Source organism: Lissotriton helveticus, chromosome 6 (assembly GCF_964261635.1).
Source record: "Lissotriton helveticus chromosome 6, aLisHel1.1, whole genome shotgun sequence".
NCBI lineage: Eukaryota > Metazoa > Chordata > Amphibia > Caudata > Salamandridae > Lissotriton > Lissotriton helveticus.
In genome coordinates, this window is record NC_136067.1 from 137859106 (window position 1) to 137883333 (window position 24228).

Sequence of the window (24228 nt, forward strand, 5' to 3'; positions counted from 1 at the left end):
AACTGGTCTCCTAACTATAGCCCGCAGCTTTTTTTTCGAGAGGCCGATCTCCACAGAATACTAAGTATGGGCGAATTTTGCGGATCTGCGGTCCGCGAATTCGTGCAAAATCGCAAAAAAGTCTGCGAATTCGTGGATTTTCCCGCAAACTCGTGGATTTTTTTGCGATTTACATCTACCCAACTGGAGTACTTTCTACTGGCTAATCAGTAAGTGCTACCTCGTTGGGTAAATGTATAGTGCTTTTCCTACACTGCAGCTGCGTAAAGGGCCAGTAGATTTGTCTCCACTGACCATGTGTGCCTGTAACTCTGCCACCGCGCCAAAAGGCGCCGAGGTCCCTTGAGTGAGCTGTCCATCATAGTTGGGAAAGGGAGGGAAGACCTTTGATACCGCTAGTGTGTGGTGCGGGGCTTATATGCGTGTCAACATACCTCTTGTGTATAAAGGGTCAGAGAGCGAGCAGGGCAGCAGGTGAGGAGTAAGCAGCCTCCTGGTCACAGGAACTACACGGGGATTGCGCTCGAGAAACTCATGGATTCAGAGACCTCCCTCGAGTATTACAGCTAATTTTCTACAGCAGATATGGGGTTAAAGCACACTTGCCCAGCCTCAACCGTGCTAACTAATGTTTTGGGCTGATTAAAACGTTACTGAATTTGAGCTTCAACTCGGGCACCTGCTTTATTGATATCTGTAAGTGCTTCCTGTTGAGGTTTAATTTTTGGCCCACAGGAAGCACTTACAGAGTTAAGGCAGGTGCCCGAGTTGAAGCTAACTTTGTAACCATTTTAGAATGGCGCCGGCAGGCTGCCAGAGTTGCTTACTTGCAAGTTGCAACTCTGGCAGCTTGCCAGCACCATTTTAAAATGGTTACAAAGTTAGCTTTCTTCAACTCGAGCACCTGCCTTAACTGAAATCCGCCCGCGAGCAGATTTGTGGATTTTTCGGCAATTTCGAGAGATTCGCGGATCGCGAAATTGCCGAAAATCCGCAAATTCCACAAGCAGAACGGATTTTCCGCCCATAGTTATAGAATACCATTGTGCTCACGACGCTGTTTTGCACCCTGTACTCAGCTGCCCTCATGATGCTGGTGGTGTACTGCTGGCACTGCCTTGGATCTTGCCCACCACTCACCTTAACTCCTGGAGATTGCTCTTGTATGTCGCTGTACTATAGCTGTTTGCAGAAATTGCATTTTCTACCATTGGATAACCTTACAGAATAAAAAAATTGCACTGTGTCTACTTTTTGAACTGCAAATAATTCATATTTAACAACGTACTTACCTGAACAATTTTTCTCTGATGCCTAAACATCTAAAAAGATACTTGCTTTTGGTTGTCCCCTGTCCCCTGTCTCCTCTCCTTTTCGATCTCTATATCGAGCCTTTTGTCTCTCTGGTGAGATCGGATCCAACAATCATCCCCTTTAAAATGGGAGGTCTGGAGCTTAAGACCGCATTATATGCGGATGACTTATTGCTCTATACCACTAATCCACTAGAAGCCATCCCAAAGTTATTTCAATTAGCGGAAGAATATGGTGCAGTCTCAGGATATAGCATTAACAAAAGTAAAACAGATATAATGAGTTGGAACAGTCCTGTTGCTATACGTGAGGCCAAAAGCAAAATTAGATACCTGGGTATCTATCTAACGCAAAAGTTAATTGATATCCCCAGAATAAGTTGGCAAATAGTGGTTAAGGAGATAAGTAAACTTTTACTTAGATGGGCTGGGTTGCCTCTTAGTATATATGGCAGAGTCAATTTAATAAAAATGGTAGTACTGCCTAAAGTAACGTTTTGTTTTAATAGTATTCCATTGACTTTCCACAATAAAGATATCTCCAGCCTCCAGGGCAAGATAGGCTCTTTTATTTGGGCTACTAAGTCACCAAGAATTGCTTGGAGGAAGTTGAGAAGGGGCTTAAAAATAGGTGGCCTAGCACTCCCGGATTTACTTTTATACTGTTATGCGTTCCAGTTAAAGAACTTTAGACTCCTGGCCAATAAGTTGGACTCATCTTCACACGGTCGTCTGTTCCAGGTGATGTTATCCGATCTACCCCAGGGCCTTGAATTTTTTTTGTTTAAATTTGGTGCTCAGAAATTCTACAAGAAAGTTTGTTTAAAAATTCTACTTACAGCACTTAAGTTGTGGCAAGCAGTTTGTAAAATATGGAGCATTTCCTATTACAACCCCCTAGCCCCAATCTGGGATTCCCCAGGAACACCGGAATGTTTATTAGATTGTTTATCATACCCTCTGAGGGATGCAGGCTTTATAAGATGGGGAGACCTGGATAACAATCTAGGGCTCCATGATTGGACATCCTTATCCAATATAACTGGAGGGTCCCTTACAAGGTTTAAATTTTATCTATTATCATCCTGGTGGGGAAGTCAACACTGGGAGCTAGAAGAAGAGGGATTGGGGTTTTTGGAACTAGCCAGCAGACAGGAAGGTTGGAAGAGGGAGGTTTCTTCCTGGTATACTTTACTAATTGAGGCAAAAGATCTTCAGGAGGAAGACATTTCTAAACTTTGGGGTGACTTTTTGGCAGATAGTCCGGTAAGGAGGTTAGAGGTTTGGGCAGACTCATTTATAATATTCCAAAAGACAATAAAGCCTGCCAATCTTAGAAGGAACCATCTCTACACAGCGTATAGGGTCTTTTGGACTCCCTCAAAATTGACAAAAATCTCTGGAGAATCTTATCACTGTCCAAGATGTAAGCTTCGAGCAGCAGATGACTTGCATATTTTTGCAGAGTGCACAGAAATTAAAAATTATTGGCAGCAGGTTTGCAGTTTTTTAGAGGATGTTTTGTTAAGACCAGTAATTTGTAGCACAAGATTGATCCTTTTTGGTCTGCCATATGAATATGACATCAGAGACAGTATGTTTCAGTTTATATTTTATGTTGTTGTTATTGCAAGGAGGGAGGTGTGTAGAGAATGGAAATCCTCGATCCCCCCAAGGTTTGTTGACTGTTTAAGAAACATCATGGCTGTAAGTAAATCAGATCTGCTGTGTGGTGGAGAGGGTGCAGCTAAGGTATGGGCCCCGCTGGTAAAGTGGTCGGAAAGATAAACGACGAGAAGTCCAATGATTATGCCAGGGGTTTGTGGTCTGGTCCTCCCTTGGGGCCGGTGTCGAGAATGGGAGTTGGACTAGTAGACAGCCTACCTCTGGGTGATCTTTAACCGCCATGCATAAAATCCTGGGGCGGCTAGTAACAACTTGTGCTGGCGGCTTGAGAGATCCCATCTAGAGTCATAACATCTGGTGGCATATATGAGGACAAAAAAAAAGGTACTTGCTTTTCTATAATTGGTGTGGATATCCTTATGGAGTCGTGTGTATCATTTATTGATCAGTGTGTTTATTTGCAGATGTCTTGCACTCCTTCAGTTTAAGCCTAACGCTGGTCGACCACACTGCCCCTAAAAGAGCACCTTCTTATTGCTAGAGCAAACCTTATACAGGAACCCCTGGACCCTTTACAAGGTATATCAGACCATTGATATATCACATAAGGAGCCAGCTTCCTATATCCAGGAATACAAATCCAGAGTTTGGTACTCCACACTCCGAACATTAGTTCATCAGCTAAGCTAGTCCATCTTCCTATTCTACTGCCTTTCTCCGTTGCAACTTTGATTCTCTAGGCCGAGGTTTAAAAATTCAGGTGTAAAATTCCAGAATCTGGGATGTCCCTATTCCAATCCAGTGATGCCACATCATCCCTCCACCCCTTTTGTCACTTCCGCGGAAAAAAGATTGCGACTTGAATTGAAATTGCAGTACACCTCTCTTCTGAGCCTGGCTTTGCCCAGTTAGGTCTTCTTCCCTCCACATACACCACATGTTGTGGTTGTAAACAAAGATCTATCCTCTATTTTTCACATGTGGAACATCCTCCAGCCACCTGACAGGGAGGCGCTATTAGCTTCTGGAGGTTTAATCTATGTGTCCTTTCCCTGAGAAATCTAGTGTCTATAGTATCAGCCTATTATTTCAGTAGATTTGATCTGCCCACTGAGCATGAGAGTACTATATTCTCACAGCAGGGTGGATCAAAGCATGAGTCCCATTAATGCTGGTTCTGGGAAATATGCCCAGTTTAAATGTATGTAAAGAAAACCATAAAGAATGTAACAGACACTTACTATAGGTTTGTGACCTAGTAATTCATAGGAAAGTATTGTGCGTGTCACAATATTTTTATATTTTTAGAGCTGAATACAATAGAGTCTTGGTTTCCTGCAACACGTACTGACTGGACATTGCCATTTGCATTGCTGTGTGTGAAAGGTGCAAGTAAGTGAAAGGCCTGGGAGTAGAGAACAGGTCAACTGGTCCTTTTTAGTTTCACAGTCAGGGGCCGATTCCGATTCGGTAAAATCCCGTCCGAATCGCCGTACGGAGCATTTTTCCCGTACGAATCGTATCCCGAACCGTCCCCGTACGTACGATGTAGTACGATGTGCACCCAAAGCAGCTCTCCGTACGAATCGTACCAAGGACCGTACGACTCAAGAATCCGTACGGATCGCATTCAGAACATGCAGTACGCAATGTCTGTACGGATCAAAGCGTCATTTTCCGACCCAGCATGTACGAATCGTCTGGACAACACTCCGTATGACCCTCTTGATACGGGAGCTGAAAACGTCCGGAAAAGCAGATTTCGACTCGAAATGTGCACGAAACGCCCCCCCCCCGGGTACACCCCATGATTGCAGGGGTATGGTGCATCGGGGTATGGTGCGTACACCCCTGGATTTCAGGCTTACGGTGCATATGTCCCATGCATACACCCCATGATTGTGGGTGTACGGTGAGTATGGGTACCCCCCAAGGCCGTAGGTGTACGATGCGTATACCCCGTGCGTACACCCCTTGAGTTTAGGGGTACTGTGTGTATATGTGAATGTGTGGCTCTCTGTACGAATTGCTTCTATGCGACGTTTTCCATACGAATAGCGTACTCAATCCCTGGTCCGGATTGTACTTGTCGGGTCGTACGGCATGTTTACGATTCGTATGGTTCACTGTGAGGGTCTATGTCGTACCGATTGCATCTCGTGTTTCATACGGTTCGCAATGATTCGGATGTATTTTTTGACCTACGGATCGTACTACGCGATTCGGACGGATGTGTACGATTCATACGGAAACGACTACGAATACGATTCGTCGTACGGATTAGTTTCCCGAATCGGAATCGACCCCTTAATGTATGTGTCTTTGAATTGTCATGGTTTTTGTAACTCATGCTAACAGGATCAAGATTTTTTTTCGATTTCATGCATTGTTTGTAAGTGCAGAAGAGATAACTAAGAGGGAGACGGCCTTGGGTTTGATTCCGATTCGGGAAAAAGCGCTCCGAATAGCCGTACGGAACGTTTTTCATGTACAAATCGTACCCTGCAACGTCCCCCGTACGTACGATGAAGTACGATTCGTACCAGGAGCTGGACTCCATACGAATCGTACAGAGACCATACGAATCAAATCCCCGTACAAATCTACCTCAGAACCCGCTGTATGCAACATCCGTACGGTTCGCGGCTGGTTTTTCTGACCCAGCAAGTACGATTCGTGTCGGGCACGCACCGTACAACGCTTTTTCTACGGGATCCGAAAACATCCAGAGAAGCAGAGTTCGCCTCAAAACAGGTACGGAACAGCCCCCCGGGTACGGTGCGTACACCCCATGATCGCAGGGGTACGGTGCGTACCACTGTGATCATGGGGTGTACGCACATACCCCGCGATCATGGGGTGTATGCACCGTACCCCATGTTCGCTGGGTGTACGGTGCGTACACCCTGCGATCACGAGGTACGGTGTGTACACCCCATGATCTCAGGGATACGCACTGTACCCCGGCGATCATGGGGTGTATGGACCGTATGGTGTGTATATGATTGTGTGCTTTTCCGTACGTATCGCCCTTACCTGACGTGGACCATACAAATCGCGTCCTCATACCCCGGTCCGGATCGTACGTGTCGGGTCGTACGGCATGTTTACGATTCGTACGGAGAGGGCTCCGGATACGAATCGTATGGACGTTCTTTTTCCAGGATCGGAATCGACCCCATTGTGTGTTCCATCCAGTAGGAAGAAGGAAGGAAAGCAGCAGTAAGCTTTCACATACACTTTTGTAGAACATGTTTAGTGATAAAACAAGCATGAGCTGATCACTTCCCCTTACCTCCTCACTCCACTGAACACCATACCTAGTTATAAATGACTGGTATAATCAATCAATCAATCAATCAATCAATCAGGGACATTTATAGAGCGCACTACTCACCCGGAGGGTCTCAAGGCGCTTGGGGGGAGGGGGGTGCTGCTACTGCTCGAACAGCCAGGTCTTGAGCTTCTTCCTGAAGGAGAGGTGGTCTTGGGTCCGGCGCAGGTCGGTCGGGAGGGAGTTCCAGGTCTTGGCGGCCAGGTAGGAGAAGGGCCTTCCTCCTGTTGTCGTTCTTCGGATGCGGGGGACGGCGGCGAGGGCGTGACTGGCTGATCGGAGGTGGCGTTTGGGAGCGTAGAAGTTGAAGCGGTTGTTGATGTAGCTCGGGCCTTGATCGTGCAGGGCTTTGTGTGCGTGGGTGAGGAGACGGAAGGTGATTCTCTTGTTGTCGGGGAGCCAGTGCAGGTCTCTCAGATGTCCGGAGATGTGGCTGCGTCGGGGGATGTCGAGGATGAGTCTGGCTGAGGCGTTCTGGATCCGCTGGAGTCTCTTCTGGAGCTTGGTGGTGGTTCCGGCGTAGAGGGCGTTGCCGTAGTCCAGTCGGCTGGTGACGAGGGCCTGGGTGACCGTCTTCCTGGTCTCGGTGGGGATCCACCGGAAGATCTTCCGTAGCATGCGCAGGATGTTGAAGCATGACGAGGAGACGGCGTTGACTTGTCTGGTCATGGAGAGGGAGGAGTCCAGGATGAAGCCCAGGTTGCGTGCGTGGTCTGTCGGTGTGGGTGCGGTGCCCAGGGCGGGGGGCCACCAGGAGTCGTCCCAGGCGGAGGGCGAGGAGCCCAGGATGAGGACTTCCGTCTTGTCTGAGTTCAGTTTCAGGCGGCTGGTCGTCATCCACTCGGCTACATCTTTCATCCCTTCGTGAAGGTTGGCTCTGGCCGCGGCGGGGTCGTTGGTCAGGGAGAGGATCAGCTGGGTGTCATCGGCGTAGGAGATGATGTTCAGGTTGTGTTGGCGTGCGATGGGCGCGAGGGGGCTCATGCAGACGTTGAAGAGGGTGGGGCTCAGCGAGGATCCTTGAGGGACGCCGCAGATGACTACGGTGGCCACTGACTTGTACGGTGGTAGACGGACTCTCTGTGTTCTTCCGTCGAGGAAGGAGACGATCCATTCCAGTGCCTTATCCTGAATTCCGACGTTGCTGAGGCGCTGCACTAGGGTGCGGTGGCAGACAGTGTCGAATGCCGCGGAGAGGTCTAGGAGGATGAGGGCCGCTGTTTCTCCGTTGTCCATCAGGGCTCGGATGTCATCGGTGGCAGCGATGAGGGCGGTCTCGGTGCTGTGGTTGGCTCGGAAGCCAGACTGTGAGGGGTCGAGGGATCCATTCGTCTCGAGGAAGGCGGCCAGCTGTTTGTTGACGGTCTTCTCGATGACTTTGGCTGGAAACAGGAGGAGCGAGATGGGGCGGTAATTCTTGAGTTCGGTGGGGTCCGCTGTTGGTTTCTTTAGTAGAGCGCTGAGCTCGGCGTGCTTCCAGCCCTCCGGGAAGGTGGCGGTGTCGAAGGAGGTGTTGATGATGTCCCGCAGGTGGGGTGCGATGACAGCGTCGGCCTTGTTGAAGACGTGGTGAGGGCAGGGGTCGGTCGGAGATCCGGAGTGGATGGAGTTCATCATGCGGACGGTGTCATCGGTGCTGATCGGAGTCCAGGCGCGGAGGGTGGTGGTGGGCGGCGTTGTTGCGGTCGTTGTGTGCGATGGTTGAATGCTGAAGCTGTTGTGTATGTCCGTGATCTTGTTGTGGAAGTAGGAGGCGAGGGAGTTGCAGAGGTCTTGCGATGGGGTGATGTCGTTGTTTCCGGCGTTTGGGTTGGAGAGCTCTTTCACGATGTTGAAGAGTTCCTTGCAGTTGTGTGCGTTGTTGTCCAGCTGGTCCTTAAATGCAGTTCTCTTGGTGGCGCGGATCAGTTGGTGATGCTTCCGGGTGGCAAGCTTGAGGGTGGTCATGTTGTCCGGTGTGGGTTCCCTTCTCCAGACTTTCTCGAGGGCTCGGCAGTCCTTCTTGGAGCTCTTGAGTTCGTCGGTGAACCATGGGGCTTTCACAGGGTTAGACAAGCAGACAGGTTGCTGGAGGGAGCATTGAGACACTGAGTTTCGGCTTCAAGCCTGAAGTCACCATAAAGCATTGCATGACCTGTCCTATTTGCATAATGATGTATAATTACACTTATTAAACCATGCCATTGATAGCTAGTAACAATCGTAGCAAAATAAGTTAAATAGGGATGTGTGATGAAACATAATTGGGGCATGCATAATCTTTTTCCAAATTTGCATAATTGTTGCTGAGTTGTTAATACTACTTACAATCATTATTATGTTCTTGATTCATGGACAAATGGTTTATAATAAATATTAATTTAAAAGAAACACCAATCACTTTATGTACTGATGTTGGGTACAGGGTGGAATTTACACATACCACCCGTGCCTGCGAAATTCTCTGACAGGTTTATCTGACTCTGAACCTGCCTACTGACTCAAGCTTAACTCATTGGAGACAGAGGGCCTGATTCACAAAGGACCTTCGCACTTGTAGCGGAGGCCCCACAGTTGTGGGGGAGTCTCTGCAGTTAGGCGGGTTCTCTGCAATGAGAATTTCATTGCGGAGATTCTGCCCCGAGTGTGGAGACTCCCCCACGACTGCAGGGCCTCCGCCATGAGTGAGATATGTATTACATTTTTAGAAGTTATTATTTTTTTTGTAGTAAATTTTGCGTTGCGTTTTAGTTCCATAGTGGGTTGTGGGTTTATAGGGGAACAGGGTGGGAAGTAATTTAATTATAATAAATTGAATAGTAATTTTTAGAAGTTATTAATTATTTTCAATTACATTTTGCATTTTTATTGTTTAGCAGGTTGTGGGTTTATAGGGGAATAGGGTGGGAAGTAATTTTATTATATTTATTTATATTTATAATTATATTTAATTAATTAATATATTTTATTAATTAATATTTATATATTTAATATCTTATATTGGTAATTGTGTTAATTAATGTATGATAAATTTGTTATTAATTGGTTGATAATTATTAATAATCATTTTGTAAATATCCTAATTGTGTCATTTTTTTAGCAGCGACTTGTGGTTCTATAGAGGAATTAGTTAATTATTAATTATTTGTAATAATTAATATTTATATATTTAATACTTTATATTGTTAAATGTGGGGATTAAGTTATTATCAATTAGTTATTAATCGGTTGTTAATTATTTGGCAAATATCTTAATTGTGTTATTTTTGTAGGAGTGGGTTGTGGGTTTATAGGCGAATAGGGTGGGAAGTAATTTAATTATAATTAATCAATTAATCATTTTTATTAATTAATCATTGATAATGTATAATTTTATATTGTTAATTGTGGTAAATAATGTAATAATTAGTTAATAATTGTTTGTTAATTATTAATAATTATTTGGTAAGTATGTAAATTGTGTTATTTTTTTAGGAGCAGGTTGTGGGTTTATAGGGGAGTAGGGTGGGAAATAATGTATTAATAATTAATATATTTTTATTAATAGTTATTTAATATTTATGTATTTTAAATGTTTTATTATAAATTGTGGTACATAAAATATAATCATTAATTAATAATGAATTATGTTATTTGCGTAATTTTCTTTAAGAGCGGGTTGTGGGTTGATAGGGGAGTAGGCTGGGATGTAATTTAATTTCTATATATTGTTTTCATATTTTTATTATAAAATGTATTTTAAGTTGTTTTATACTGGTAATTGTGTGCATTAAATTATTATTGATTGTTTTTAAATTGCTTGTTAATTTGAATTAATTAATTAATTGCTTAATTATGTTAATAGTGTAATGTTTTACAATAGTGGTGGTGTTATTTATAGGGGAATATGTTGGCAGGCAAATTGTTTTTAATTAATTAATTGTTTGTTAATTATTTTAATTATTTTGCTTAAGTGGGAATAGTAAATTATTACCCTATATAATCCAACACTTTCCCTACTGTTGCACTTCCTGGTGTGGGAATAGTAAATTATTTCTCTGATCTAACCAAAACTTTCCCTACTTTTGCACTTGCTGGAGTGGGAATACTAATTTTAACCCCTAAGCTATCCAACACTATCCCTACTGTTGCACTCGCTGGAGTGGGAAAAGTCATTTTTACCCCTATGCTATCCAACACTTTCCCTACTCTTGCACTCGCTGGAGTGGGAATAGTTATTTTATTCCCCATGCTACCCAACACTTTCCCTATTGTTGCACTCGTAAGAGTGGGAATAGTAATTGTTAAACCTCCGCTATGCAACATTTTCCCTACTGTTTCACTCGCTGGAGTGGCAATAGTAATTAATACCCCTCTGCTTTCCAACACTTTCTCTACTGTTGCACTCCCTGGAGAAGGAATAGTAAATTATTCCCCTCCGCTGTCCAACACTTTCCCTACCGTTGCACTTACTGCAGTGGGAATAGAAAATTATTCCCCTACACTATCCAACACTTTCCCTACTGTAGCATTTTCTGGAGTGGGAAGAGTAATTGTATCCCCTCTGCTATCCAACACTTTCCCTACTGTTGCACTCTCTGGAGTTGGAATAGTTATTTTTACCCCTCCGCTATCCAACACTTTCTCTACTGAAACAATCTCTGGAGTGGGAATAGTAAATTATTCCTCTCCGCTATCCAAAACTATCCCTACTGTTCCACTTGCTGGAGTGGGAATAGTAATTTTTACCCCTCCGCTAACCAACATGTTCCCTACTGTTGCACTCTCTGGAGTGGGAATAGTAAATTATTCCACTCTGCTATCCAACACTTTCCCTACAGTTCTACCTGCTGGAGTGGGAATAGCAAATGATTCCCATACGCTATCCAACACTTTCCTTACGGCTGCACTCCCTGGAGTGGGAATAGTACATTATTCCCCTCCGCTATCCAATATTTTCCCTACTCTTGCAGTCCCTGGAGTGGTAATAGTAATTTTATCCCCTCCGCTATCCAATATTTTACCTACTCTTGCTGTTAATGTAGCGTAAAATGTAATTGTAAAAGAATAAAAATATTTTAATATTTTAATGTATTATATTTTAATAACATTTTTATTTTACTGGTATATGTGTGTATTTATTACCTACTGGCGGTCGCCAGTAGGTATATATAGTTAGGATTTTTTCTCTATGGGATTTTTGAAAATTCTATGTCTAATAACTTTGGCGTTTGTGGACGGAATTGGCTGAAATTTTCAGGAAAATGGCACATTTTGTTTCTGAGCAGCCCCTGAAAATTTTGGGGGGGTTCGTCAAGGGGGGGCCGAGAAAAAAGGGGGCTCCCAAAACGCGTTTTTCCCATGTTAATTTCCATAGGGCGGTTGGCCTCACTTTTAGCCCGAACGGCTGAATGGATTTGCACGAAACTTGGCAAAATTGTAGGGACTGGTAGCCCGATGTGCCTTTTGTAGGTCTCAATATATGTGCTCCAGTGGATTTTGAGAAATTAACGTTTAAAAAAAGATATATATCTGTAACAGCGGACCGGGCAGCGCTCCAGTTCGCGTACTTTTCGCGCAACGGAGCTTTGTGAAGCGAAGCTGATTGGTTCTCCGGCATCTGTAAACATTCCAAACAGTCCGTAGCGGCCGCCATCTTGTCTCTCGGTAGGATCGAGAGACAAGAGGAGGCCAAAGCGAAGGGGCAAATGACCATAAGGGGGCATAGTAGATTGTCGCTGACCCCCTAGGTTTGATGTGGAGGTTTTAAAAGGGCCCCGCGGGGCAAAAAAAAATAAAATAATAATAATCGAACGGCTGAATGGATTTGTACGAAACTTGGCAAAATTGTAGGGACTGCTAGCCCGATGTGCCTTTGCTAGGTCTCAATATATGTGCTCCAGTGGATTTTGAGAAATTAACGTTCAAAAAAAGATATATATCTGTAACAGCGCTCCGCTTCGCGTACTTTTCGCGTTACGGAGGTTTGCGAAGCTGATTGGTTCTTCGGCGTCTGTAAACATTCCAAACAGTCCATAGCGGCCGCCATCTTGTCTCTCGGTAGGATCGAGAGACAAGAGGAGGCCAAAGCGAAGGGGCAAATGACCATAAGGGGGCATAGTAGATCGTCCCTGACCCCCTAGGTTTGATGTGGAGGCTTTGAAAGGGTCTCGCAGGGCAAAAAAATAATATACCGTTTTTTTTGTTTTTTTGCGTGGAGTGCGCCCGGTTTGCGAACCGGGAAGCGTTCTGGGGAGCGTACTTTCTTGAAAATTAGTGAAAAAAGTTAGAGTAAAATAATAATTGTGAGTGATCAGATGTAGGGTAGCTCTGAGAAGAGCTTTTGGGTTTATGGTACATTTAGGTACTTATAAGTAGGTACCAATGCACAGTCTTAAATTCAGAGTGAAAATTCTGTTGCCCTCATCTGAGAAGTGAACTCCATCTCCTCTGTAGATATCTTGCATGTAGTAACGCAAGTTATTGTTGTACAGGGAGCCCATTCCATGGTCTCTCATGTAAGCTGAAACAGATTTGTTTACATGCTTCCTCGATTTCTCAATTTGTGGACAAAATTGGTTCGACCACCTCCATTTTTGTCTTTGGCATATATTTGAATATACCAAGGCAGTCTGAGGAAAAAGTGCCATCAATTGCTCAAAGGTGTCCTTTAAAAGCATTTCCAGACCTACCCCAGTCAAAGTGCCCAAATCATTACCTCCACAGTGCACAATTAACAGGTCAGGTTTTGGCAAATGCATAAAGGTTTTCACCAATGGTATCAATTGGTGACATTTTAATCCTCTGTGGCCAAACCACTTAATTTCCACATCTTGTAAATTGAGGTTAGGTAAATTCCTGTTTTCAGCGTACCTTTGAGCCCAATAGATATAACTATGTCCAACAATCCAGACAGAAAACATGGCGAGAGAAGGTTCTCCTGCAGTCAGATGAAGTGTGGCAATGAAATGGCAGTTGAAAAAATGAGAGTGTAAAATGAAAAAAACTGAGGAGTTTCTGTGTTAATGAAGCAGTAAGAGTGATTGGTGGATTTTGATTGCTGAAAACAGAAAGTTAGTGTGCATGGATGAGTTCGTTGAAAGATGTATTTTGAGTGGCGAAGAAAAAATCATTAAATGAAAGAATGCTCTGGATATGCAGGTGCACTGAGAGTTCAGAGTTCAATTGCAACATTGTTGTGTGAACTTGGAAACACCAGAGGTCTTGCAAGAGGTGGTTGCTATGCAGAAAAAGCAGAGAGGGGGCAGAGGGGGGAAGGGTTTTGCTTTGAAAAAAAGTGAGGGAAGAGTTTTGATTGGGTGACATGAGAGATATGTGTGAGGAATTACAGCATTTCTGTGCTTTTGATAGCTGCAGACTCTGGAGTGCATACCTTTTGCTCTGCTGAAGACAAATTGGTGTGTTTCTGAGACTGTTTTGAAACTCAAAGTATTTGCTAAGGTGAGAAAAGATTTCTTTAATTTAGATAGAAAATAGTGTGCTTTAAGGAGAAAATTATGGAGAAAGTTGTGTTTTTCAAATGTTGCTTTGTCTCAAGTGTTTTACAAATAGATTTTGTTTCTTTGAGAAATTGTAATTGGAGAAAATGTGAAGTATTAGTACTGACAGGGCTTTTATGTGCATAGGAGCTGTGGAGTGTTTTCAAATTATGACTTGTAAATCGTTTTTGAGAAAAAGCAATGGTTTTAATATTGATGAGAAGGACATAATGGTGTCTGCTTCTTTATAAGGTAATTGAGAGTCTCTGATGTTATTTTTCCCATTTCAATGTAAGAAGTTTGTCTGTGGAGCAAATTGCTTGTAAATATGCTCCCACCTGTGCATGGCAAATTTAGATTTTGAATGTTTGCGTTACATAGGCATGTTAAAGGTGACTGAAACATGCTGCAAAGGCAATCAAAAAACGCTTTTATGTGTCTTAAGGACATTTTAAGTCATTTCCCCATGTGCAGTGTTTTCAAATTATGAGTTGAAAATCGTTTTTGAGGTAAAGGAATGTTTTCAAAATTTATGTGCGCCATATGCCCCCAAATTTCTTTTTCAGGGGTGCAGCAGGGTGTTCTTGAGACACCCCTGCACCCTCGGAAAAATTCGTAATTTGCGATGAGGTAATTGCTAATCGCAAATTGCACCTTCATTCCTATGGGCCTCCTGCTGCATGGAAATGAATGGGTAATTTGTAATTAGCAAATAGGTCATCGCAAACTAGAAATGGTAAAGAATCGCTATTTATTCCTTAAAGTTCGCTATTTAGGAAATGCAAAAAACTTTGATGATACATATGGCGGTTCATCTCTAACAAGATAAGAAGCATAGGGATAGATTTATGATGACTGGCGCATCACCAGGGATGTGTTAGTCATTCTGTGCCGCTGTTCCGTCACCTATGGTGTGCTGCATTTACAATGCGGCGCATCATGGGGCAAAAACAGCACAGATGCGTGACGTATCTGTGCCGTAAAGGTGGCGCATTGCTGGAGTTGTATCGCAAGTGTGATGAAGCTCCAGCAAGGCTCAGGGGTGCCCCTGTCGCAGGGTTTCTGTTCTCACACAGAACTGTGGACAGAGGATTGGAACCTCGGCGAATTAGGGTGTCCCAAAACTCACCTTAGTAATCAAAACCCCTTAGCAAGCTAGGTACAGTGTCACATTGGATATAACAAACTCTCAATGTTTAGACAATCCAGAATATGAACTTATAGTACCTCAGGATACGTGGAACTCATGAACAGTCGGTCGTTATATATTTCTTAGAAACCAGAACATGGAGTTAAGAAGAACACATGTGTATTTGAAATGTTTATTTACTAATGCCGTCTTCTCAGGCGTAGTATCTTAGATTATACAAGTACACATATTATCAGTAGCAAAATTACCAGCATAGTTAGTAGTACATAAAAAGCGAATGGTGACAGTATGTTAACATGCTGTAAATGAATAAGAGTTAGCAACACTTATAAGCAGCCGCGGGCCGTGGAGGGAGTTACGGTGGGGCAGGGAGGCGGGGAGGGGGAGGGGCAGGGTGGAGAGGGCTCCACCCTGCCCCTCCCCCTCCCCGCCTCCCTGCCCCACCTTAACTCCCTCCACGGCCCGCGGCTGCTTATATCTCACCCTCCCTAATACACATAATATATTATTTGCTAAGAAGGTCTCTTTGTGTTGGTTTAGGGCGTGCCGATACTTTAGTGTCTTAGATTTGAAGGAATCACATCAGCATACACCAGCTCTCTCTTCATGTGAACCGCATCAAGTGTTGTGTATGTGTGTTCGGCAAAGCAATATAAAACCCGCCTCATGCCCAGAATTGGCAGAAGCTGCACTTATGTTATGAGTATGAAGTCGTGGAGATCAGACCTCATAACAATTCTGTATCGTGTTGTTCTTGAAACTTCAGCACTCGCTGTACAGATATAGTTTAACAAGTAAAGCAGATAGTAGAGCAATAACATATTATTGTCATGTAAATCACGATGAACTATTAGGTTGAAAGCTAAAGCAACAACTAAGTGTCGTGTGCAGAAGTTGCAAAAAAGGAAAAAATGGCGTTTAAACGGTAATGAGTCCATGCTAACTTAACACGGTGTAAAGATATCCAGGACCTAGATGACACCTCCCCATGATCCGGAAACGAACTGAATAAGATAATAGAAGTGCCATCTCATGAGAGCAGATTGCAAGTTTATATGTGGACGGTCCGCAAGGTAAAACATTAAAAACTAGGAAAATTTAATGCTAAAGAAAAATAAAACAGCCAAGTACTTTATCGAGTCTTAAGCCAATAGGCAAGCTAAATAATAAAAACTTGACAAATAAGTCAATGAATTGTCAATGAAATGCTAGTACTCAGCATATCAAACATGAAAAAGGTCTATGACATAACTGTGTATGCAAAATAAGCTGCAACAGCCTCCAATAGGAAGTCACCGTCTTCATCCGAAAAGAGTTCAGCCATCCAATTTAAAAGCGGAAAAGAACATACGTGCTCTCCCAGCACCGGATCCTCTATCAACATCAGAGGACAGCTCGGTGGGTTTTCAAGAAAGCTCTGTTCCAAGAAAGACTGTGTTGCCGCCAGTAAATTCCAGGGACCAATTAGTCCATGCATCAATGCCACAGCCATAATCCTTTCGCCAGGACAAACCAACTCGTGAGTAATGATAGGAGTCATCAGCTGATTAAAGTCGACGTCAGGAGAAACCGGTCCGCAGAGACACAAATCAATGGCCCAATCGAAATCACAGGTCAGGCAGTGAAATACAGGCTGGACACAGGTGAAGTAGGAGAATCGAAAAGATAATCCATATGCCGTGCTTAATATCGCCAACGGCATTGTGCCATAATATTCTAGCATGCGATTGCGGAACAGTGTCAGCAGCTGCAGGGCGGGAGCTTGCACAGGAGGGACATCCATATTTAAAAATGTAAAAAAGCACAAGAGCGTCCGCTGGTAATGCAAGTAAAAATGGGAATCCACGAAGCAGAGTGGAAAAAATAGAATGAAAGAAAGCAGGGATGACTCCAAAGATTTTCTCAAATGAAGTCACGAGACCACTGGTAACAACTTTAAAAAAGTGCGCCAGGCCCTTTGTGGAGGACGCGTTAGAGATAGTCCGAACCATCTTGCTGAAATGGAAAGGCGAATCTGTATTTAAAAGGGTCTGCACCTCTGTACGGGTGTTCGCTATGTGAAGCACGAAAGTTTCACGGGCCGAAGTCAAGGCCACCTCTCTCTGAGACAAAAGAGCTCTTATTCTTGTCATGCCGTTGAAATGTGCTCCCAAGGTTGGTATTTGTGGCCAGATTGAAAACTCCCTATGTTCATGTGTGGGAGGAAATAGAACATTTCTGCAGCAAATAACCCGTTCATTTACTGTTACGATAAAATGAATACTTTTAATTAACCCAGAACAATCTTCATTATTGAGCATCAAATAACTACCATTTTCCAAGAACTTGAACGTGGGGATGATAGCAGGAACTGGTGTGCCTTGCAACACGCAAGCCATATTTGGTCGGTGTTTGTTGCATGAACCGTGTAACTGTATGTGCCTACACATTAGTGAATGATCTGGCGTCTCAGTGCATTCCTCTCCATTCAGATAAACTTCTTGATCATCTTTGAAAATCTGTATGTGTAGGGAAGCGACCAGACCTCATGAAGAAAACCACTACCTAAAGGTTAATAACGACGTATTGGTATATATTTCATACAATTTGAAAACTTATATAAAGCAAAAGGCAGCGTTATTAAACCGTGGATAAGGCACGTTGCCAAAGCAGTCAACCTTTTGGATTTATACTGGAAATGTTAAAGGAAGAATTACGGAGTAGGGCCTGTAAATCTTTAATGGACAACGAGTAAAATTACTCCAACCATCATATTCCTCTAACTCCGGGATAGTAGGGGTGTTTAATTTTTTAGAAGTAGCCAATCCAAAGCATTTGGTCTGGGAAATTGTTTCATTCACAAACAACATATGATTTGGGATGAGACATGCACGGTGGAAAGCCTCAGTGCCTTGTACCTGCCAGGTTCGTGAACCCCAAACTGATGTAGATCCTGGATATTTTTACTCTGTGTTAAGTTAGCATGGGCTCATTACTGGTTTAAACGCCATTTTTCCTTTTTTGTAACTTCTGCACACGACACTTAGTTGTTGCTTTAGCTTTCAGCCTACCTGCGTCAAGATCTATGCCTGCTTCAAGCAGGCGCAGGGTTTTGATGTAGCTTTGTCCTATCTGATTGTAAATGCGGCACACCGTGGGTGGCAGAGCAGCGGTGCACGTTAACTGGTGCATCCCTGGGGATGTGCTAGTTAATATAAATCTGCCCCTTTACATTTAATCATGTGCAGGGGACACAGAGTAGGTGAGGTTTATCCAAGGTTAAGAAGAGATGAGTCCTGTTCAGTGAAAAATTGGAGATAGGCTTCAGTATATTATATACTTAAGTAGTGTGTTAAGTTTTTGATGACTGTTATTAATTTACTGTTGGGTAATAGTGGTTAATAACATTTTTTATTATATTTTACCACAGATTCAACTGCAGATTATTTCAAGATTTTAGGATGCCAAGCAAAGAAAGAGTGAGAAAGGCTGCAAAACGTCAAAGACAGCAGGACCATGGAATAATGCAGCAGTCCTCTAACAAAAAGATTTGTCAAGTCACCAAGAAAGCACCGGGTAAGAGTCCAAAAACAGTCATAAGAAATATGTCTAGTAAAAAAAATATTACTACAGAAAATGTTTCAGTCCAGAAAAGGAGAAACAATTCAAATGGTAAGGAAAGGCCAATGAGAAATGTTACTGCTAGAGTAAGAGATAACTCTATGCATGAAAGTAGAAGGAAACAACAGTTTAGGGACATTCGTAAATGAATTTTCCGCAACAGGATAATTGGGAATTTGTTAAAAAATATTAAGAAAGGTCAACAGAAAGTGCTTTTTTATAAGAGAAAAAAAATAGTTGAGAAAGTTATTGATCAGGCATTTGAAATTAAACGTAAGTTATTTATTTTGACAATCAATAGAATTAGGAAGCTAAACAAGGCAATTTATGATTTCAAAAGAAATAGTAGATGGAAGAGAATAGTTAATCGTAGTAATTTTTGTGAAGTTTTTTCTGGAGAATGGATGCATAGTTCAAGCTCTGAGGCATTTTTTAATGAGGAGAGTTATTTCCAGGATAATGATTTGGTGCATGCAGTTCACACCAGTGGTCGAGCTTATGAAGTGAAAGATGGTTGTCCAGTTGAAAAAGAAAAAGTTGTGAGAACAGAGATAGAAGAGGTGTTAGGTAATGAGGTTTTAGGGAGACGTCCTAAGGGTCCTGTGTACACCTGTAAGTGTAGTAGTATTTGCAGTGTACGACAGGATTCCATCAATTTGCTTTGTGATTTTATACGGTCATTTAATAAGAAAAGTTTGAAGCAGAAAATGAAGTTGTTGCAAGAATTAGATCCTTGCAGAGTGAGAGAAGTGATAGGTTTGCATGGTCATTCACTGGCTTGTCTTTCCAGGAGATTATGCCAGAGTGTTTTTCATCATTTCAGGATGCTAGCAGTGCATCATAATAAAGTGAGGAAATTAGTTAGAATGTTGTATTATGCTAAGAGTCCAGCAATTATGCTTAAACAATTATGCGCTGCTCTTTTGCATGGTTCTGAAATAGATGTGAAGAATATATGTGAAGAAATTGAGTTTTGTTACTTTGGAAGTAAAGAGGAGAATGTTGAAATTGACCAAGAAGAAGAGAGTAATGTGGAAGATAGTGTACAGGTTTCCAGTACAGATAATTTCCAGAGGGAAATTGCGACGTTTGAGGTGAAATCAAGTGAGAGGCCAAATTTCACTTGTGTGTGTTGTCGACACACTTATTATAAGAATCAGACTAAGTTAGTGGATTTATATGGAAAAAGTGAAAGGGAAAATAATAGTGAATGGAAGGATTTTACAACATACTTGATGGTAGAAAATTGTTTTGATTTGGGATTGGATCAACGTGTGTGTACTTATTGTTGTAACAAATTAAATCAAAACCAGATGCCTGCTAGAGCAGTTCATAATAATCTGGAATTGGTTGAGATTCCTTCTGAATTGAAGGATTTAAATACTTATGAATCTATTTTGATTCAAAGTATCCATCCCTTTCAGGCTATTGTAAGAATGGAGCCAAAGACAGGGAAATTGCCTCCATCAGATTTACAGAGAGGATTAAAGGGAAGAGTTGTTTATTTGCCTCTAGATTTGAAGAAAAACATTAACACAATTGGAGTAGAAAAAGTGGAAGAGGAACCTCTTGTTATCTTAGTTAATGGGGTTCCGACAAAGAATAAGAAAATATGGCAAGATTTAGTAGATGTTAGGAAAGTCAAAAGGGCAACATTGTATTTGAAAAAATATAATAAATACTATAAAAATGTATATGTTGCAGAAGAGGAAGTAAGTGAGGAAGAGGATAGCGATTTGTGTGCTGGTCAAATTGAGAAAGTAGAACCCTGTACTAGTGAAGAAATATATGAACATTATAGTGTTCATCCTTTGCATTCCAAGGAAGTCATGGGGAATGCTATTGAGTTGTTTCAAATGAAACAAGCGAAAGGGAGTCCCATTAGTGTTTGGGAGGAAAGTTTGGAAGCTCGGTGTTTCCCACAGCTTTTTCCAACAGGTCAGGGAGGAAGATATGATGAGCGACCTCATCAAATTCCTGCTTCTGAATACCGGACTTTGCGATTGTATGCAGGAGATCCTAGGTTTCGACAATGCATTCCTTATTTGTTTCATCTCCTGTTTGAAAGCGATCTGTCTGGACTGTCATATGCAGTGAACCACATCTTGAAAAGTGGTATACACATGCAAAACATCTCGGCAAGTGACTTTATGGATAAAGTCAATGTCCAAGACAGTATTTTGGATTCTCACCTGATTAATCTCATGGCGTGTCAGCGTGGTACTAATGAGTACTGGTACCGTCGTCATGGTGATTTAAAATGTATGCTGAGGAACTTAGGAACTCCCACATGGTTCCTCACTTTGAGCTGTGCTGAGTATGGCTGGGAAGACTTACTTGAATTTCTACGTGAGGCAAATGCTAACGTAGAAAACATCGAATTCAAGACACCCGGAGAACTGTGCTCTTTGGATCCAGTCAATGTATGTAGGTACTTCAATCATAGATTTGAAGGTATGATGTCTTTCATCATGAATAAGAAGAATCCACCTCTTGGAGAGGTGTTGGATTTCTTCTGGAGGAAGGAGTACCAAGCAAGAGGTGCTCCTCATATACATATGTTGCTGTGGATCAAGGATGCACCTAAATTTGGAATGGATGCAGAAGACTCAGTGATGAGTTTCATAGAACAGTATTCTACGTGTGCTGTTCCAAACGCAAAGGAGAAAAAAAGCCTAAGAGAAAAAGTTCTACGTTTCCAAAGCCATCGATGTGGAAAGTACTGTCGTCGTAAATTCCGGAACAAAGACAAGTTCTACACCAAATGTCGTTTCGGCTTTCCACGACCGGTCATTTCTAAAGGAAGAGTGAACAGTTTGATGTCTTCGCTGCGACATAATGTGATGAAGAAATCACCTAAAAACACATACAATTTGAAGAGGAACGAAGAGTCTAAGTACATCAACGACTACAACCCGGTGATTTTGTCCATGTGGAATGCTAACATGGATATACAGTTTGTGGCTGATAACTGTATGGCTGTGGCTCGGTATGTGACATCTTACATCACCAAAAAAGAGAAGACAGAATTGAAGGATATGTGGGAGGACATTTCCCATGAAAAGAGCCTCAGCAAGAAGTTGTACAGTTTCAGTCTGAAGATGTTGTCGCATCGAGAAATCGGAGCTTACGAATGTTCTGACCGGTTGTCTTCAGCAAGTCTCTATGCCAAGTCCAGGAGTATCGTTTGGGCGAGTGTTAGTCTTGCTGCAACGCGTAATCGAGTTCTGAAACCTGTGCGGGAAATTGAGTATTTGGCGGAAAAGGAGCCAAACAGTACCGACATTTTGAAGAGCAACATGTTGGATACATATTATCCAAATCGAAGCAGTCACCTCGAGAATGTTTGTCTGTATGAGGTTCTGCAAAATTACATATTCAAGAGGAACATCAAAGAAGATACTGAGAAAGGAGTGTATGCTGTAATAGGAAGTGAGGGATGTCTGGTCAAGCAAAGAAAATGCCACTTGATAAACCATCGAAAATTGAGTGGCGAATCTCCTGAAAAAAAGGAGTTTTTCTATTTAGCACTTTTGCAACTTTTTAAGCCTTGGCGTGCAGAAGAGGAACTGCTTGGAGATTTCCTTTGTTACGAAGACTCATTCAATGCTGCCAAGGAGAACATAGAATGTCCTGCTTTTCCCAAATATGTAGAAATGTTGAATGTGGAAATTGAGCAGGAAGCAACGATTGCAGCCGAGATTGCCAGAGACAGTTCTCAGGACAGTCAGAGTTCTGCTTCATTGAGTCAGGATCCACTAGGAGGACCTCTTATCGAAAATGAAGCTGCCACTGCTATGAATGAAGTGGAAAGAGCCATGGCACATGCTCAGGAGGATGCGGTTAACTTAGAAGAGTTGGAAAGACAACTCAACGTTGAGCAGAGGAAAATATATGACGAACTTACCATGCAAATTGATCATGGATTAAGTCATGACAAGAAAGAGTGCTCATGTACGTCGTTGAAGCCTGTCCGACTGTACGTGAGTGGAGAAGCGGGAACTGGAAAAAGTTTCCTTATTAAAGCAATTTCATGTTATTTGCAGGAAAGGACAGAGTCATCGCTGTCTTGTGTTGTCACCGCTCCAACTGGACTGGCAGCACATAACATTAAAGGGATTACTTTACATCATTTACTGATGCTGCCAGTGGAGCATGACAACAAATTAGAATATCACAAGCTATCTGGAGATGCTTGTTTTGAAGTTTCAAGAGTCTTGAGGAAAATGAAACTTCTTATCATTGACGAAGTAAGCATGGTTTCCAATGTCATGCTTGCCTTTGTGCATTTGAGAATGCAAGAAGTTCTCAAAACAGAGTATGATGTGTTATTTGGTGGCAAACACATCATTGTTTTCGGAGATCTTCTGCAGCTGACACCAGTGAAAGGGCAACCTGTGTTCAAAATGCTCACGCATGAAGATACCAGGAAGTGCTTAGGGAGCATTGGCAATGTCAATATATGGTTAAACTTCAATTATGCTGAACTGCATGAAAATATGCGTCAGGCAAAGGATGAAGTTTACAAGACTATTCTACAAGATGTTAGAATTGGAAAAGTGACCGAGCATGGGAAAGAAGCTTTACATGCACGATTACTGACAAATTTATATCCAGACGAAGATGTTGTGCCTGAGAATATTTTTCAGAAAGTTACTGAGAAAAAATCTGGAATATGTTTGATGCCAACTCTTGCAGAATGTGCCAAATTCAACAACAAAATGTTGCATTTAGAAAAGCAAGAGATTGTGAAACTGGAAGCTATTGACAGAGTAGAGCATATGGGATCAACAATTATTTTGTCTGAGAATCTGAAAACAAAATTGGATTCATTAGAGAAGAGTATATCTAAAACTGCGGGTTTTGAAAAGACTCTGAATGTGTGCTTGAACTGCCGTATAATTTTAAGAAGGAATTTACATGTTGAAAGAGGTCTGGTAAATGGATCAATGGGTAATGTTGTTGATTTTGTGAAATACAGAAATAGAGATGGAATTGAATTTTTAAAAATTAAATTTGATGGCATTGAGGAAGTACAGCTAATTGCTCGTTGTTCTGCTAGATTTTTGCTTGTAAAAGACTTATATGTTCGTCGTAAGCAGTTTCCTGTTTGCTTGGCATATGCGGTGACAATCCATAAATCGCAAGGTTTAAGTGTAGACTGTGCATTGGTGAATATTGGCAGTTCTGTGTTCAAGGAGGGTATGGCATATGTGGCATTGTCACGAGTTAGGACTTTATCGGGATTGTACTTGATTGAGTGTGATGTCACAAACATTTGTGCGGATCTAGATTGTGTTAAGGAATACAATAGGTTGAGAAGAGAGTATGCGCCACATTTGCCTCAGTATCCTTTGTTTGAGAAACGTGTGGTAGGCCGGAAACGAAGAAATGTGACCAATACTGGGGAGGTTGTAGCAAAAAGACGAAAAGTCGATGAACCTGAAATTATAAGCAGAAACAAAAAGGATTCTGTTGAAGATGTTGTTGGTTTTCAATTTGAAAACAGTTCTGGTGTCAACTGCTATGCTAATGTAGTGGTTAATGTTTTGTTTTCTCTAGAAAATGTAAAAGAAGAGATTGTGGTCAATTCTGATCAAAGATTTTGCAGTTTGTTAAATTCTGTGTTAGAGAAATGTAGCACTGATAGAACAAACATAGAAAGTGTGTCTGAAATTCGAAATCTGTTAGACAGATGTTCAGGCCAAACACAATTCTCTCAAAATAGTCAGCAAGATTGTCAGGAGT